At 40.2% G+C, this 15,999-nt stretch overlaps 1 protein-coding gene across 1 annotated transcript in view; it reads right to left on the reverse strand.

Moving 5' to 3' along the window:
* LOC122562564 (transient receptor potential cation channel subfamily V member 4-like) overlaps nt 1-15,999 on the reverse strand; it is a 168,512-nt gene that overhangs the window by 35,611 nt on the left and 116,902 nt on the right. The gene's annotated exons all lie outside the window — the stretch shown is intronic.

Consider the following 15,999-nt stretch of genomic DNA (forward strand, 5'->3'; position numbering starts at 1 on the left):
GACTCTCTCATTATACATGTCCCTACTCATGAGATCTCCTTTAATGAGAACAGAATGACTGCCCTGAAGTACAGGGTTTCCAATTGTGACTTTTACCCCTATCTCTAAATGAGTACCGAGCAATATTGGTCCCAGGTTATCCATGTTATTTATTCATTTAGCCAGTGCAAATTCCCAAAGCCAAGAGATTGCCTCATCATTTGCAGAGTTTAAGAGGATTAATCTGCCACTGTAGAGGGGACCCTGCTCAGTTCAATGCAGCACTGTTTGTGTCTTTCACAAATGCATGAGCAATTTGTACTGCGGCCTGAGCAATGGCTTTACAGGGGCCCTGGCTTGTGCTGAACCTTTCTCGCAAGGACAACTCTCGCCGTGGTGTTTCCAAGCCAGATGGGCTTGTCACAAGAAACATGTTAGTGACTTCATGTCTTTTTTTTCCAAAATACATACATCTCTTTTATTAATAATTTGTCTTAAGATAATTTTCTTGTTACATTGTGCTTCTGATAATGTCATACGGTCCGTATTGGAGATATTGAGTTCGACACCAACCTTTGTAGGGCACAGATGTAATCGGTTCAGAACTTGTAACAGACCATCTTCTTAACTAAGAGTAGTACCTCTTCTGCAAAAATTCCACTGTGATCTCTATCACTGATCATTTGACATGTCCCAGACAAAGGACAGGCAAAAGTGGCCTTACTCTGAACCACATAATGGCAGAGGTGGCAGATATCACTAGGTGCCAATAGTGGAATTCAGGTTAATACCACACAGTGAGCAGCAATGTGGATTCAAATTCCACGCCAAAAACTCCAGCATGAGTAAATGACGCAGAAAAAAATAAAATATTGTAGATCATTGAGTTTGCCACTTAGACAGCATTACCACTTTAAGAGTACACACAGTGTGCAGTTAAAACACAATTACGAACAGAGAGACTGCAACAACTGTGGAAATAGCAACAGGGCAAGCTCAGCATGCCAAAAGATAACCTTTACCAAACATCTGGTCGGAAGTGCAGAGGAAAACTGTGGGCTGGGAGAAGAACTAAAAGCCAGGTGCACTTAAGAAAATACACAGTCCTTAGCAAAGAAGGATACATAGAGAGCAAGTGTAGTCTCCAGATGTAAAGCTAGATATCCCTAAGGGAAAAGGGAAAACCTTTATAAAAATTGGTTCAAAAGATCATCAAAGGAAGACACAAGGGAGAGAAACAGACTTCTCACCTCTCACAAGAAGCATCAAACCATCAAGGTTTATTCAAGGGTGGCAGAATTGGTAAGGCTTCAGAATTTATGCTGGTAAAACGCAAATTTACAGAAACATAATGAAATAATTTAACAGAAGAAGAAAAGCCAGGAGACATTTTAAAAAAGGGACTCAGAAATTAAACTTCAATTTCAGAGGAAAAATTTGAAAGGGCCAAAGCCAGAGAACTTTATTTTAAAAAAAATCATGTGGAAAGTAATGCCTGGAATTTTACATCACAAAAGGCAAGAAAATGTCCACTTTTCCTGGGCAATGCTAACTCAGTTACAGAAGGTTGGAAAACCTGAAAAAAGGCCAGAAACCACCATTTTGATTACTAGAAACGGTGGGAAAAATCTTAAAAAGATGAGAAAAACTAGTTAGCAGTACAGAGATACAGTATTCCAAAGAAGAAGTTGAAACCATTTAATCACTGCGCAACAGCAATGGAATTTAAAGCTTTATTGAATCATTAGTACAATAGTGCAATACAAAATGTAAACATACTAACAAAGAAATACTTAGCAAAGCCTGGCAAACTCTAATTGAAATTAAAATAACTTTTTCAACAAGAATAGTGAAAAAGATCAAGAATAAATAATAGAAGAGGTCATATTTCTGCAAAGATTCAAGGTCAGCAAAGAACCATACAGAACACAAGATTAGACATCTTGGAGGTGACAATTCTTAAGATAACACATTACCTCAAAATTAAGGAATATGTCTGAAGTAGAGCAGGTGAATGCACTATTATATTCAATGGGTCTGATTGTGGATGATTCACCAGAAAATTAAAGACAGTACAGATACTTTTGAAAATGTGTGAAAGGCTTTTGGTAATTTTGGTAATTAAATTTTGGTAATTTAAAAACAAGTTCAATTGGGCAGACATGGCACGGGTTCATGAAAAGCAGGTCACATTTAATTAATTTACTGGAATCCTATAAGGACATTATGAGCGCAGTGGATAAGAGGGAACTGGTGCTTGTGGTGTATCTGGATTTCCAGAAGGCATTTAACAAGATGCTGCACAAAGGACTGCTACATAAGATAAAGGTGCACAGCGTTACAGGTGATATATTAGCATGGATAGAAGTTTGGTTAACTAACTTAAAGTAAAGAGTGGCCAGCGAGCAGATAAGTGGAGCTGAGTCCACAAAAAGATCAGCCATGATCTTATTGAGTAACCTCAATGGGCCAGATGGCCTACTCATGCTCCTATTTCTTATGTTCTTAAGGAAATAAAATCTTGGAACAACAAGATTTAACAGAGTTCAGCCTCCAAAGGAATCTGTGTATTATGTAATTAAGATTTGTAAAGGTTAGTGTAAAATTAAAAATCAAGCTTTGAAATTAGAATTCACAAGAGACAGAATTGTTGATGGAATTTTGTCACATTTCTTACATTCTAAAGAAAACTTTACTTTGGAGAAAGCTATTCAGCCTGTGTTTTCCCAATCAGTCACATCTCCAAGCTCTTGAGCTACCTGCAAGCCAATCATATCATTGTTGGCAGGCAGAAGGTTCCTTTGTTATTAATAACTGGTCACTCGTCCACAGATAGATCAGCTACTTGTTGCCAGCCAAATATTTATTTCTACACAGTTCCCAGGCTCCAGCTCCTTGTAACAAGATGTGCACTACAGCTTGAACAAACAGTTGTGTAAACAGCACTTACAATTAGCGTCAAGTTATTTGCTTTTAAAAACTTCTAAAATCTTTCAACAATCCTTGGTTCTTCAACCAGTTCTTTCCCTTTTCAATCCACAATCAATAATACCAAAAAAAAAGACAGTTTTTGTAAATTTTACACACATGTCCAAGTAAGGATATTGTGTAACTCAAAAGGAAACCATGAAGATATGGCGCTCTTATGAAATTGCTAATTTTTTCGATCTTCTGTGATTTAGAATTTAAGAAATTTTGGTGAAAGCAAAGATCAATTAATTTTGTACCTTCTACATTTACTGTGAAATCAGCTCAATCCATTTCATCTGCTGTTGGTAGGTTCTGTTGAACTAATCACTGGTTGCTAAAAGAAATCATGTTCGACTTCACAATGTCCATTTTTCCGGTTCTCCACACCAAACTCTGATCAGCTAACCTCCATGAACAGCATTCGTCCTTTTCTCCAGCACAGGCAACATCAGATAGAACCAATTGTAATACAACACAAGAAGACAATTGGCCATCAAGTCTGCATGGCATCCATTGAAGTACCTGAGGATCACAGCCCATTACATCCATCCAGCTCTTTTTTGAAGTAGCAAATTGGTTCAGCCACAATTACTTTGCAAGAGCCTTTTAAAGATATACTAATCCAATGGGAGAAAAGTTCCTTTCAATCTCTGATCTCATTTGTAATTTTAAATCAATGACGACCTGATTCTCTGCTCTAAATGGTTGATCTAGGTCAAATCTTTTGGTTCACAGAGCACTTCAGAAGGGTAAAAGATCCCATTGATAACCCAAGGATTCTCTCCCACCTAGTTTCACTTGCTATGAATAATAAACCTCATCACAATTAATAGGAACTTATGAAAACTGCAAATATTTCACTGCTTGTTTACTACTAAATGTAATAAATTTAATGCGCATTCATTTTAGAGTGAAATATTATGCATTTTTTTCATTCAAAAGATTGGACCTATTCATATTATAAATGTTAATAATACAAGGGTTAGAACACTTTCAAAATTAGAGGGCACATTTTTACGGTAAGAGGAGAAGATTTAAAAAACACACAAGGCCAAACACAGAGGGTGGTTCCCATGTGGAACAAACTTTCTGAGGAAGTGGTAGATGTGGGTACAATTACAACATTTAAAAGACATTTAGGTAAGTACATGAATAGGAAAGATTTGGAGAGATATGGGCACAGATCAGGCAGGAAGGACTAGTTTACTTTGGGATTATGTTCAGCATGGACTGGATGGACTGAAGGGTCTGTTTCTGTGCTGTAAAACTCTATGACAGGTTACCAGCCTTTTGTCAAAGATCACAGTTGGGGGACAATATGCCACACTGAGCATGGATGGCCAAGGGCATCTCCCTTTCTTACCATCTGCCGAAAGCGCTTTGAAAGTTAATCAACTCATTTAGCCATGTTACAAACATCCATGTCCATCAAGCCCTGGAGCAGGACTCAAACACAGAACTTCTGGCTCTGATGCATGGCACTACCGACGGCACCTCCATCATACTGCAGGCGAACACGCTTGTTTGAAGTACTCACTACGTTACAAAACCATTTCAATAATATTGCTGAGAAATTAATACTTACCTTACAAGCAAACTAATCAAACAAAATCTATAGTAGGACAAAAACCAAAGAACCGCAGATGCTGGAAATCAGAAATTGCTGGCAAAACTCAGCAGGTTGGCAGCATCTGAGGAGAGAAAGCAGAGTTAAAGTTTTGGTCCAGTGACCCTTCTTTAGAATGGTGTAAGACATGTCTGGTTTATTAATCTTCTTCTTTGGGCAGTGCCTCAGGGTTGAGGATGGTGGTTTGTTTCCAAGGAGACAGGGCGTGGTTCTGTTGCAGTGAAATAGTCTGAACCTGGAGGCACATCCTTTTGATGCTTGTGCCATACATATGAGCCACTCTGAGCAGCATCATGACAGTACTGGGAATGAGAGTCTATTCTCTCGCACGGCCCCAGTGGTTGTATTTTGGACCAGCGGACAGACCATCTTGCAGGACTTCCACAGACAATTAGTGGTCCATGGACTACTTTTTGAGAAACACTTGTCTAGTTTGACTGATGGTAGCTTTAAATATCAGTTTTGTACAGCTGTCATCCCATTCTTAAAATAGGTTTTGAAAACTGAGTAAAGGGTAAAGATATTTCTTAAAAGAATTACATTTCTGGCCAAGATCCAGAGTTAGATTTTGTTTATATGAGGCTTATTTCACTTTGAAGTTGGGCCAGGTAAAATGCTAAAAGAAGGGAACACAAGGGAGGACATTATGCCCTAACTCCTAAAACATTAGCAAGGCTTTCCAAGTGGTTCCACCCTCACTGATGACCAGCTCAACAAGCGCAGTGGAAGAGGAAGGATGAAGTAAACAGAAAGCACAAAACATAGGCTATCACTGAGCCAACAGCACCAACAGAGGGTAGTCAGCCAGGAAACCACACCTCAAGGAAGGGACTTTATGAACACACACGTACCTCAGACTGAAGCAAGAGAAAACAGAAATCCTGCTTCCCAGACACTGTGCCTTTCATACACTTTGAGACACAAGTCAACTAAGACTGTGCCACTGCTATGAATAGTTCATTCTTTTTGACTATTTTAAGAGCATTTTCCTGCACCTCCTGCTAAACGGCAACATTTTATTATAATTCCCAAACTTGAGAGTGTCGTTGTTTTTTAAACATTTAAAGAAGTTCACAATAGTTAAAATTAAGACTGCAAATTAGAAAAGCACAAGAGGCAGGAGCAGAATTAGAGAAGAAAAAAATGATAGATATTAGATTTTCAAAAACTGGTAGCTCTATCACATAATACATTTGTCATTAGCAAGATAAGGACAGAATATAATATCAGATGAAAAGAAAGGGACTCCTAAACAAGTAAAACCCAATAAGAAACAAACTTGGAAGTTCTTAGAACTGCTTTTGGGAACAGGACAAAATCCTCAACTGATGTTAAAATTCAATTCAATGGGCATATTACTTCGTCAGTAAAATATTACATAAATTGAACGATAAAAATGAAAAGAAAATTAGAACAGGTCTAAGTTTAATTAAAAGCAATGTACTGTAGACGCTGGAAATCTGAAATGAAAACAGGACGTGCTGGCGAAGCTCATTCCAAAGAAGAGTTATATTAGACTCAAAATGTTAACTGTTTATCTCTTCAGTAATATTGCCAGAACTGCTGAGTTTCTCCAATACTATGTTTTTGTTTTTAATTTTAACCAACTCACATTAAAAGTCTCCCAATACGTTAAAATAATAAGTGAGTTCCATCACAAGCGCAACATTGATGAATGGACAAACTCCCATTAAACATTTTAACGGAGAAAAACGTAAATGAGTTGAGGAATCGATTTGCATCAGGATGATCACTTTCTCCCTGAATGTATCTAACAGTAAAACTGAGACCAAAGGTGATCCTAGTTGTTTATGACATTCTTTACTTCCATCCAAACTCTTCTTGAGCCGTTTTCATCAAAATAGATCTGTTTGTCAAGGTTCAGTAATCTCTGCACCCTTAAAGGGTGTATCTTCCAAAGAGAAGCACTCTCAAATACAGTCACACAGAAGGTTTTATGATTGTGAAATCCACTCAAAAAGGGTTTGAGTTTTTTGAAATAGTATAATCACATATCCCTTTGGCTGTCACATCTGTACACGCTTCCCTCTAATTCAACCAATGGTTACTCATGGTTAGTAACTATTTCAGTGTTCATGTCATAAATCTTCATCGGAATAATTTAATTAACTGGCTTTTCCCTCACGCCTGCAACTAGTTTTTGTCTTGTTTTCATTCAGATTAAGATAAACCAGCAAGTCCTTTGTAGCGTGTAATATTTCATTTAAATGCCTACGGCACCAGTGAGTTTAAAGCTCCAATGAACTAACCAAAAACAGCTTGGATTTATGTGCCATTTTAGGATCATAAAATATGTCAAGATGCTTCACATAGTATGATCAGATAAAACCTGACATGTTTGTTTTTTTAGTAGCGGGGAAGGCTTTATTCCCCTTGGTTTAGAGGTCCATAACCAGGAGACATGGACTTAGAGAGAATTTGAAGGGCAATCTTTTTACCCAATAATCAATACGGATTCTGCACTCATTGTTTGAAAAGGTATTAGACGCAGAAACCTTCAGGATATTTTCAAAGTATGGATGCTTGTCAGTCAGTACGAACATGATGGGCCAAATGCCCATGCTTTAAACTTTGATGGTTCCAGGCTCTAAAATATCTTCTATATATGATGGGTTTATTTCTATTATTCCCTTAATGTTCATGAGTTTGGTCTTCTCCAAATCTTTTAAATTCAAGTGCACTCCTACACATATACATTGATATTCTCAACAAAAAAAGGTAACTGAGACTCAGGTATTCAAATGGAATTACTTGGTAAGCATGGTATTAAGGGAAATCTCAGAGAGCTCAGGATCTTGCACGTACTTCTCCACAAATACTTGGGTCTCAGTGACACTTATTTCAAAGCGATGTGATGTAGAGGTCAAGCAGGGAGTAGGAAAAACCAGAAAAAGAGACCCTGCATATCTCAAGAAGCCAGCTCACTATCACTTACCAAAGGGCAGGGACGAAGAAGCAATCAAGGCAACCCAGAGAGGAGACCTCAATTTAGCATTTAATGAATGCAAGGTCATAGCATGAATCCACAGAGCCACTACTAAAAGATGCCCAAATAAATTATTTCTCCCTGAAATACGCAGGGATGCAAGTGGAAAAATCACAGGACAATGAATGCTTTCATTAGCTTCCATTTGCACATTCTCTTTGTTATACTGAGCCAGTGTTAGTTTCCACCTGAAAGTTATGACAGAGGTTAGAATGAGAGACTAAATTAGAAAGGTCTTTCAAAGAGTGGCCACAGGAATGATAGCCCCATCAGTCCTGGAAAATTCATTCCCTAAACATTTTTGATATTGCCATTGGGAGAAGAAAGGTGGGATTTAAAAAATCCTTTCCCCAGCCCTTATTACTCAACTCATTAACCTCAACATAATGCATCAAATACAAACATACTGCTCATGTGAACACTGCAATTCCCTCAGAGAGACTGTGCCTGGGTACACACTTTTCATTAGTAGTTAATGCAAAGCATCATGGGTGAATTAACTTCTATATCCTAAGGTTCTCATAGCCTATAGCCCATAACAGGAGCATAATTATGCCATTCGGCCCATCGAGTCTGCCCTACCATTCGATCATGGCTGATGGGTAATGTATCAGCATTGATAGAAGATTCATTAACTAACAAAGCAAAGAGTGGGGACAAATAAGCATTTTTCTAGTTGGCGATCAGTGGCTAGTGGTGTGCCTCAGGGATCAGTGTTGGGACTGCAATTGTTTATTATTTACATAGATTTTGAGTTGAGGACCAAGCATAGTATGTCAAAGTTCACATATGAAGCTAAGATTAGTGTTACAGGAAAGCGTGCAAACTTTGTGTTCTCTACAGATGGATATAGATAGGTTAAGTGAATAGGCAAGGGTCTAGCAAATGGAGTACAATGTTGGCAAATGTTAGGTCATCCATTTTGATAGGAATAACAGCAAAATGGAATATTATTTAAACAGTGAAAAATTGTAACATGCTGCTGTGCAGAGGGACATGGGTGGCCTTGTACATGAATCGCACAAAGTTGGTTTGCAGGTACAGCAGGTAATTAAGAAGGCAAATGGAATATTGTCCTTCATTGCTAGAAGGATGGAGTTTAAAAATAGAGAGGTTATGCTGCAGCTGTAGGGTGCTAGTGAGACCACACGTAGAGTGGTATGCACAGTTTTGGTCTTCTTATTGTACTGACATTGGAGCAGGTACAGAGGAGGTTCACTAATGTCACAAAGCTAGTCCCTTTTCTTTTTAAAAGCTGTTCCTTGGCTCAAGGATATTCTGTCCTTGATTTTTTTCAGAGGGCTAATAAACCGGGCCGGGATCCGATCAACCCGGTTTGAGAGGCCTTCTGTTTATTATGTAAACAGATGAGACTTCAGGCCAAAGTGGTCATGTTTTAGAAGTGACCTATATAATAAAAAGGGAGTTGTCAGCTCTCTAGTCTTGGACTGGTTGGAAGTTCAACAGAGAGTTGTGTGGAAACTCACTCTCTCTTTTCTGCCCTTTAACTTCAACCTGTAAGCATGTGTTCCATTTATACTGGGTTTTAAAGGGAGTTTGCTTATTGGGACTGTTGTGCATATTTGGAACAGCATAATTAAGTCTAATTGAAAGGCTGAGTTCTGTAGAGGTTCTTTATTCTGTTCTTTGTGTTTCATTGTGTAATTTTGTGAATAAATGTTTGTCTGTTTTTAAAATCAAGTAGTCAATCCAGCTATCTTACTCTGGGTAATTTTCACTGTACACTTACTGAAACAAATTATAACGTTATGGTCTGGGTCTGTCTGCTTAAGAATGGTCTGGCTTAGTCCATAACACTAGGTCGATTCCAAAATTGAGAAGGTTGCCTTATGAGGAGAGAGTGAGTAGACTGGGACTGTACTCACTGGAATTTAGAATAATGAGGGTGGGAGGGGTTTATAGAAATATATAAAATTATGAAGGGAATAGATGAGATACAAGCAGGGAGGTTGTTTCCACTGGTGGGTTAAACTAGAACTAGAGGGCATATACTCAAAATAAGGGGAAGCAGATTTAGGACTGAGTTGAGGAAGAGCTTCTGCACCCAAAGGGTTGTGAATCTGTGAAACTGTCTGCCCAGTAAAGCAGTAGAGGCTACCTTGTTGAATGTTTTTAAGGAGAAAGTGAGGACTGCAGATGCTGGAGATCAGAGCTGAAAATGTGTTGCTGGAAAAGCGCAGCAGGTCAGGCAGCATCCAAGGAGCAGGAGAATCGACATTTCAGGCATGAGCCTTCCTGAAGAAGGGCTCATGCCCGAAACGTCGATTCTCCTGCTCCTTGGATGCTGCCTGACCTGCTGCGCTTTTCCAGCAACACATTTTCAGCTCTGAATGTTTTTAAGGCAATGATACATAGATTTTGGAACAGTAAAGGAATTAAGGGTTATGGGGAGTGGGTGGATAAGTGGTGCTGAGTCCACAAAAAGACCAGCCAAGCTCCTATTGAATGGCAGAGCAGGCTTGATGGGTCAGATGACGTACTCCTGCTCCTATATCTTATGTTCTTATGTTCTTCTATATTTCTTAATCCCATTCTCTTGTCTTCTCCCTGTAACCTTTGATCCCCTTTCTAATCAAATAAGTATTTATCTCTTTCGTAAACACACTGAATGACTTAGCTTCCACAGACTACTATGGCCAATGATTTCCATAGATTTACCACCCTCTGGCTGAAGAAATTCCTCTTAATCTCAATTCTAAAGGTCATCCCTTCACTCTGAGGCTATGCCCTTGGGTCCTAGTCTTTCCTCTAAGTAGAAATATCTTCTTCACATCCTACCCAGGCCTTTCAGTATTCTAAAGATTCAACCTCTTTCCCACTTATTCTGAAATCCACTGAGTGCGGACCCAGAGTCTTCAACTCCACATCTGACAAGCCCTTCATCCTGGGAGTTGTTCTTGTAAACCTCCTGGGTTTAGAAAAGATAAGGCCCCTGGGCCGGATGGGATTTATCCTAGGATTCTCTGGGAAGTCAGGGAGGAGATTGCAGAGCCTTTGGCTTTGAACTTTACATCATCATTGTCTGCAGGAATAGTGGCAGAAGACTGGAGGATAGCAAATGTTGTCCCCTTGTTCAAGAAGGGGAGTAGAGACAACCCTGGTAATTTCAGACCAGTGAGCCTTACTTCACTTGTAGGTAAAGTGTTGGAAAAGGTTATAAGAGATAGGATTTATAATCATCTAGAGAGGAATAGGCTGATTAGGGATAGTCAACACAGTTTTCTGAAGGGTTGGTCATGCCTCACAAATCTTATTGAGTTCTTTGAGATGGTAACCAAACAGGTGGATGAGGGTAAAGCTGTTGACGTGGTCTATATGGATTTCAGTAAGGCCTTTGATAAGGTTCTCCATGGTTGGCTATTGCACAAAATTCAGAGACATGGGATTGAGGGTGATTTAGTGGTTTGGAACAGAAATTGGCTAGCTGAAAGAAGACAGAGGGTGGTGGTTGATGGGAAATGTTCATCTGGAATTCAGTTACTAGTGGTGTACTGCAAGGATCTGTTTTGGGGCCACTGCTGTTTGTCATTTTTATACATGACCTAGATGAGGGCATAGAAGGATGGGTTAGTAAATTTGTGAATGACACTAACGTTGGTCGAGTTGTGGATAGTGCTGAAGGATGTTGCAGGTTACAGAGTGACATAGATAAGCTGCAGAGCTGGGCTGAGAGGTGGCAAATGGAGTGTAATGCAAAAAAGTGTAAGGTGATTCACTTTGGAAGGTGCAACAGGAATACAGAGTACTGGGCTGATGGTAAGATTCTTGGTAGTGTAGATGAGCAGAGAGATCTCGGTGTCCATGTGTATAGATCCCTGAAAGTTGCCACCCAGGTTGATAGGGCTGTTAAGCTTTTATTGGTAGAGGGATTGAGTTTTGGAGCCATGAGATAATGCTGCAGCAATAAAAACTGCATACAAACTGGTATGGCCACACTTGGTGTACTGCATACAGCTCTGGTCACCGCATTATAGGAAGGGTGCAGAAGCTTTGGAGAGGCTTCAGAGGAGATTTACTGGGATGTTGCCTGGTATGGAGGGAAGATTTTGCCTGGTATGGAGGTAAGGCTGAGGGACTTGAGCTGTTTTTGTTAGAGAGAAGAAGGTTGAGAGGTGACGTAATTGAGACATACAAGATAATCTAAGAGTTAGATAGGGTGGTGTGAGAGCCTTTTTCCTCGAATGGTGATGGCTAGCATGTGAGGAAAATGCTTTAAATTGAGGGGTGATAGATATAGGACAGATGTCAGAGGTAGTTTCCTTACTTAGAGAGTGGTACGGGTGTGGAACACACTGCCTGCAACAGTAGTAGACTCGCCAACTTTAAGGGCATTCAAATGGTCATTGGATAGACATATGGATGAAAATGGGATTGTTTAGGATACATGGGCTTCAGATTGGTTCCACAGGTTGGTGAAACATCGAGGGCCAAAGGGCCTGCACTGTGCTGTAATGTTCTCTTGTTCTATGTTCCTCTGGACTCCCTCCAATGCCAACATATTCTTCCTAGATAAGTGGCCCAAAACTGCTCACGATACTCCAAATGCAGTCTGACCATAGTCTTATACAACTTCAGCAGTACATCCCTACTCTTATATTCTAGACCTCTTGAAATAAATGCTAATATTGCATTTGCCTTCCTAACTGCCAACGGAATCTGCATGTTAATCTTAAAAGAATCTTGAACTAAGACTCCTAAGTCTCTTTGTGCATCAGATTTCCAAAGCCGTTCCCCATTTTGAAAATAATCGATGCCTCTATTCTTCCTAGAAAACGTGTATAACCTCACACTTTCCTACATTGTATTCCATCTTCTACTTTTTTGCCCACTCTCCTAGCATATCCTCCATCACCTCAGAGTAAACACTTTGTCTACATAGCTGTAAATAAAATGCATGCTAAAAAGTACTTCTGGAGACCCTCCCAGCATGTAAAAGTCTTTTATACGCCTTTATTATGACACATGTTGCTACAGCTTCTGACCCTACTAATTGAAGAAAGCAAATAAACACAGTCTACGTGGGGTAACTGTCATTGGACTAGTAATCCAGATCACCCGATTAATTCTCTGGGCACATGGGTTCAAATGTCACCACTGCAGATGGTGATATCTGAATTCAGCAAATGTCTGGAATAAAAAGCCCACCTGAGGGTGACTGTGTAATCAACATCATTTGTTGTAGAAACTCAATTGATTGGATTATATTAGATTTGTTTAGAGTCCCTACAGTATGGAAACAGGCCCTTCAGCCCAACAAGTCCGAACCTCCGAACCTCCGAAGAGTAACCCACCCAGACCCATTCCCCTACATTTACTAATTCACTACTGTCCTTTTGTCATCCTTACCAGATCTAATCTACATGTGACTCCAATCCCATAGCAAAGTTGTTGACCCTTAACTGCCCTCTAGATGATTAGAAACAGGCGATAGATGCTGGCCTGACCAGTCATACTAGTAGATTGGCCTCAGTTACACTGTCTCTGTTTATACTAACCCTTAGTTAGAAAGATCCTTAGTGATATCAGGAGGTAGTTGGTCCTACCTGTTTGCAAGTTGCCCAGGCCGTGGTAAGGTTTCCATGCACAAGGTGCCAGATGACCATTTAAGCAGACGTTTATTTTGATTGGTTCTGATTTGAAAATTGTTAAGCAATTTAACTGGTCCAAACTAGATGTAGGTGCCAACTCTCTTGGATAGCGACCTATGAGTTCACTTCCACCATATAGGTCTCGTGGAACTCTTTTGCTGTCTTGAGTTCACGTACTGGCAGCAACTACAATGGTTTGTCGGCCTGGACCCTGAAGAAAATTTGGCCAGGGCTTGGCTTTGTTTTGGGGTTTTGCTGTGGACTGACTTAGATCAGGATATGTCCTGAGTGAGGCTATGCAACTGCCTTCACTCAAGTGGTGTCAGACTGGCAAGGGTGTCCACTTCCATCAGAATATGCTGCAACTCATTTGCTCCTCTTGCCACCTTTTCCAGTGATAAAGCCAGTTGTTGTGCCTGTTTTGAAATCTGGTTGGGCTTCAGCTAATAGGCATCTTTGCATGGTTACATCATTGGTCCCACATACCAAACAGTCTCTCAGTATCTCACTTAATGTTAAACTAAAGTCACATGCCTCTGCCAGTCATCTTAACCTAGTCAAAATTCCAATACAGGTTCCCCTGGTTCTCAAATTGCTGAGTAAACCAATAGCATAGCATGGGGTCATAATATTCTTCAACTAAACCCATCAACTCTTGAAAGGCTTTAGTATCTGGTGCCTCAGGAGAAGTTAGGCTACTGATAACTGAAAACGTTGTGAGTCCACAAGCTGTCAGGAGAATTACTTGTTGTTTTCCATCTGCCCCAATGGTATTTGCCCAGAACAAAATTACAAATTCATTCCACATACTGGGCCCAGCCTTCAACAGCAGGAGTGAACAAGTCAAGCTTCCCAAATAACAGCATGATGCCAGAAATGCTTACCCTAACTCAAAGTCAACTGTTGCAAGCAAATTTCTTCAGGAGTGTGCTTTTCTTTCATTACTACTGAAATAACTCCACACATGCCAGTATCCTGTCAGCAAGTAGCCCTTTATTTACACATGGAGAGTCCTTGACACTGATCCAGCTCCCTTACAGCCAGCTCTCAGAGTGAACAGGATGTCTGACACCCCTGTGCTTATCTATCAACCAGATTGGACCAGATTAATAGCCCCATTCAGTGAACCATATTCTGTGAGATCCACCCGGTTTACCTCATTACAATCACTAAAAAAGTAATTAGCACAATTAAATCCATGGGTGGGGTGGGTCAGGGGCGGCATGGTGGCTCAGTGGTTAGCACCGCTGCCTCACAGCGCCAGGAACCTTGGTTCGATCCCAGCCTTAGGCGATTGTCTGTGTGGAGTTTGCACATTCTCCCCGTGTCTGCGTGGGTTTCCTCCGGGTGCTCCGGTTTCCTCCCACAATCCAAAGATGTGCAGGTTAGGTGAATTGGCCATGCAAAATTGCCCATAGTGTTCAGGGATGTGTAGGTTATGTGTATTAGTTAGGGGTAAAATTACAGCATCTGGGTGGGTTACTCTTCGAAAGGTCGATGTGGACTTGTTGGGCCAAATGGCCTGTTTCCACACTGTATGGATTCTATGATTCCATGGGATTAAAGGGCCAAGGCTACACGATTATGAAATTGATTAAGTGACAGAAAGCAGAGCTTTTCAGTTTTAAGAAAAATGTGCAATGGTGTGCTCCAGGGCCACTGATTTTTTTAATACACATTAATGACCTGAACGTTTGAAGTTTGCACAAGACATGACACTTTGGAATGTAGTGAACAGCGAGGAGGAGAGTAATTGAGTAGAAGAAGATAAATAGATTAGTCAAATGGGGAGAGACTTGGCAGATTAAATTTAATCCCAAGTCATTTGAAGTGATTCATTTTGGTGGAAAGTATCAGGAGAGTCAACATAAATTAAATACCACAGAAACTTTTCATAAAAATCATTGCAAACAATGCAACACCCCAGCCTGATGTATCATGTGGTGACTACACATGTGCCTGAGTCCAGTTTAGACTGAAAGGGTGAAAGTGTCCACACTCTGTTATAGGGAAGAGTGTAGTAGACACAGCCAATCCGCCCTGAATTACTCCTGAAATTCTGCTTTGGTAAATAGCTTCAATCTGCCTAACTTGTAACTAACTATATGATGTTTTCATCTTGTGCAATACCATCATGTACCAAACATTTCTTGCCAAGATTGTAAATGTATTTGGTGACTGATGTCAGGAAATGCTCTCACTCTGCCTCTTTGATTGCTCGCTGTAAAAGCCCCTCATGACTCTGTTGTAATTTTCCTTTAATTAAATTGTTTGAGGTTTGTTGAAATATTTAAGTTTCACAAGGGAACAAAATACATCGAGTGCAACTTTAAGTTGCAGTGTTTCACAAAGCACAGAATTCTTAATTTCTCTACCTAAATTGCACTGCTTCTCCAGCTCAACAACCAAAGGGAATAAGTGCTCTGCAGTGCTAATGGCAACATGGCTTCTCCAGTTCTGTGACCATTCTTCATCTGTTAGTCTTCATCATGAATGTCAATGGTGCTGTTTGGCGACAAGGATCACAGAAATGGGTCTGAGCTCCTCCTCACACGGTACACACTCTCCTGCATTTCGTGCAGCTGCATTTAGTGAAATGGGGATGGAACTTTAGCCGTGGAGGTTGAATGTACTGATCTCCAATCAGTCCGGCTGCAATCAGTTCACCCACTACAGAGTGAACATCAACAGTGAGATCTTTGTGATAACTACGGCCCTAATCCACTTTACAAAATATCAACAACTGCTCAACCAATTGTTAGCATCAAATGTGGCCAAGTGCAACCTCTCAACTTTGTACAAAACTT

The sequence above is a fragment of the Chiloscyllium plagiosum genome, chromosome 25, assembly GCF_004010195.1.
Source record: "Chiloscyllium plagiosum isolate BGI_BamShark_2017 chromosome 25, ASM401019v2, whole genome shotgun sequence".
NCBI lineage: Eukaryota > Metazoa > Chordata > Chondrichthyes > Orectolobiformes > Hemiscylliidae > Chiloscyllium > Chiloscyllium plagiosum.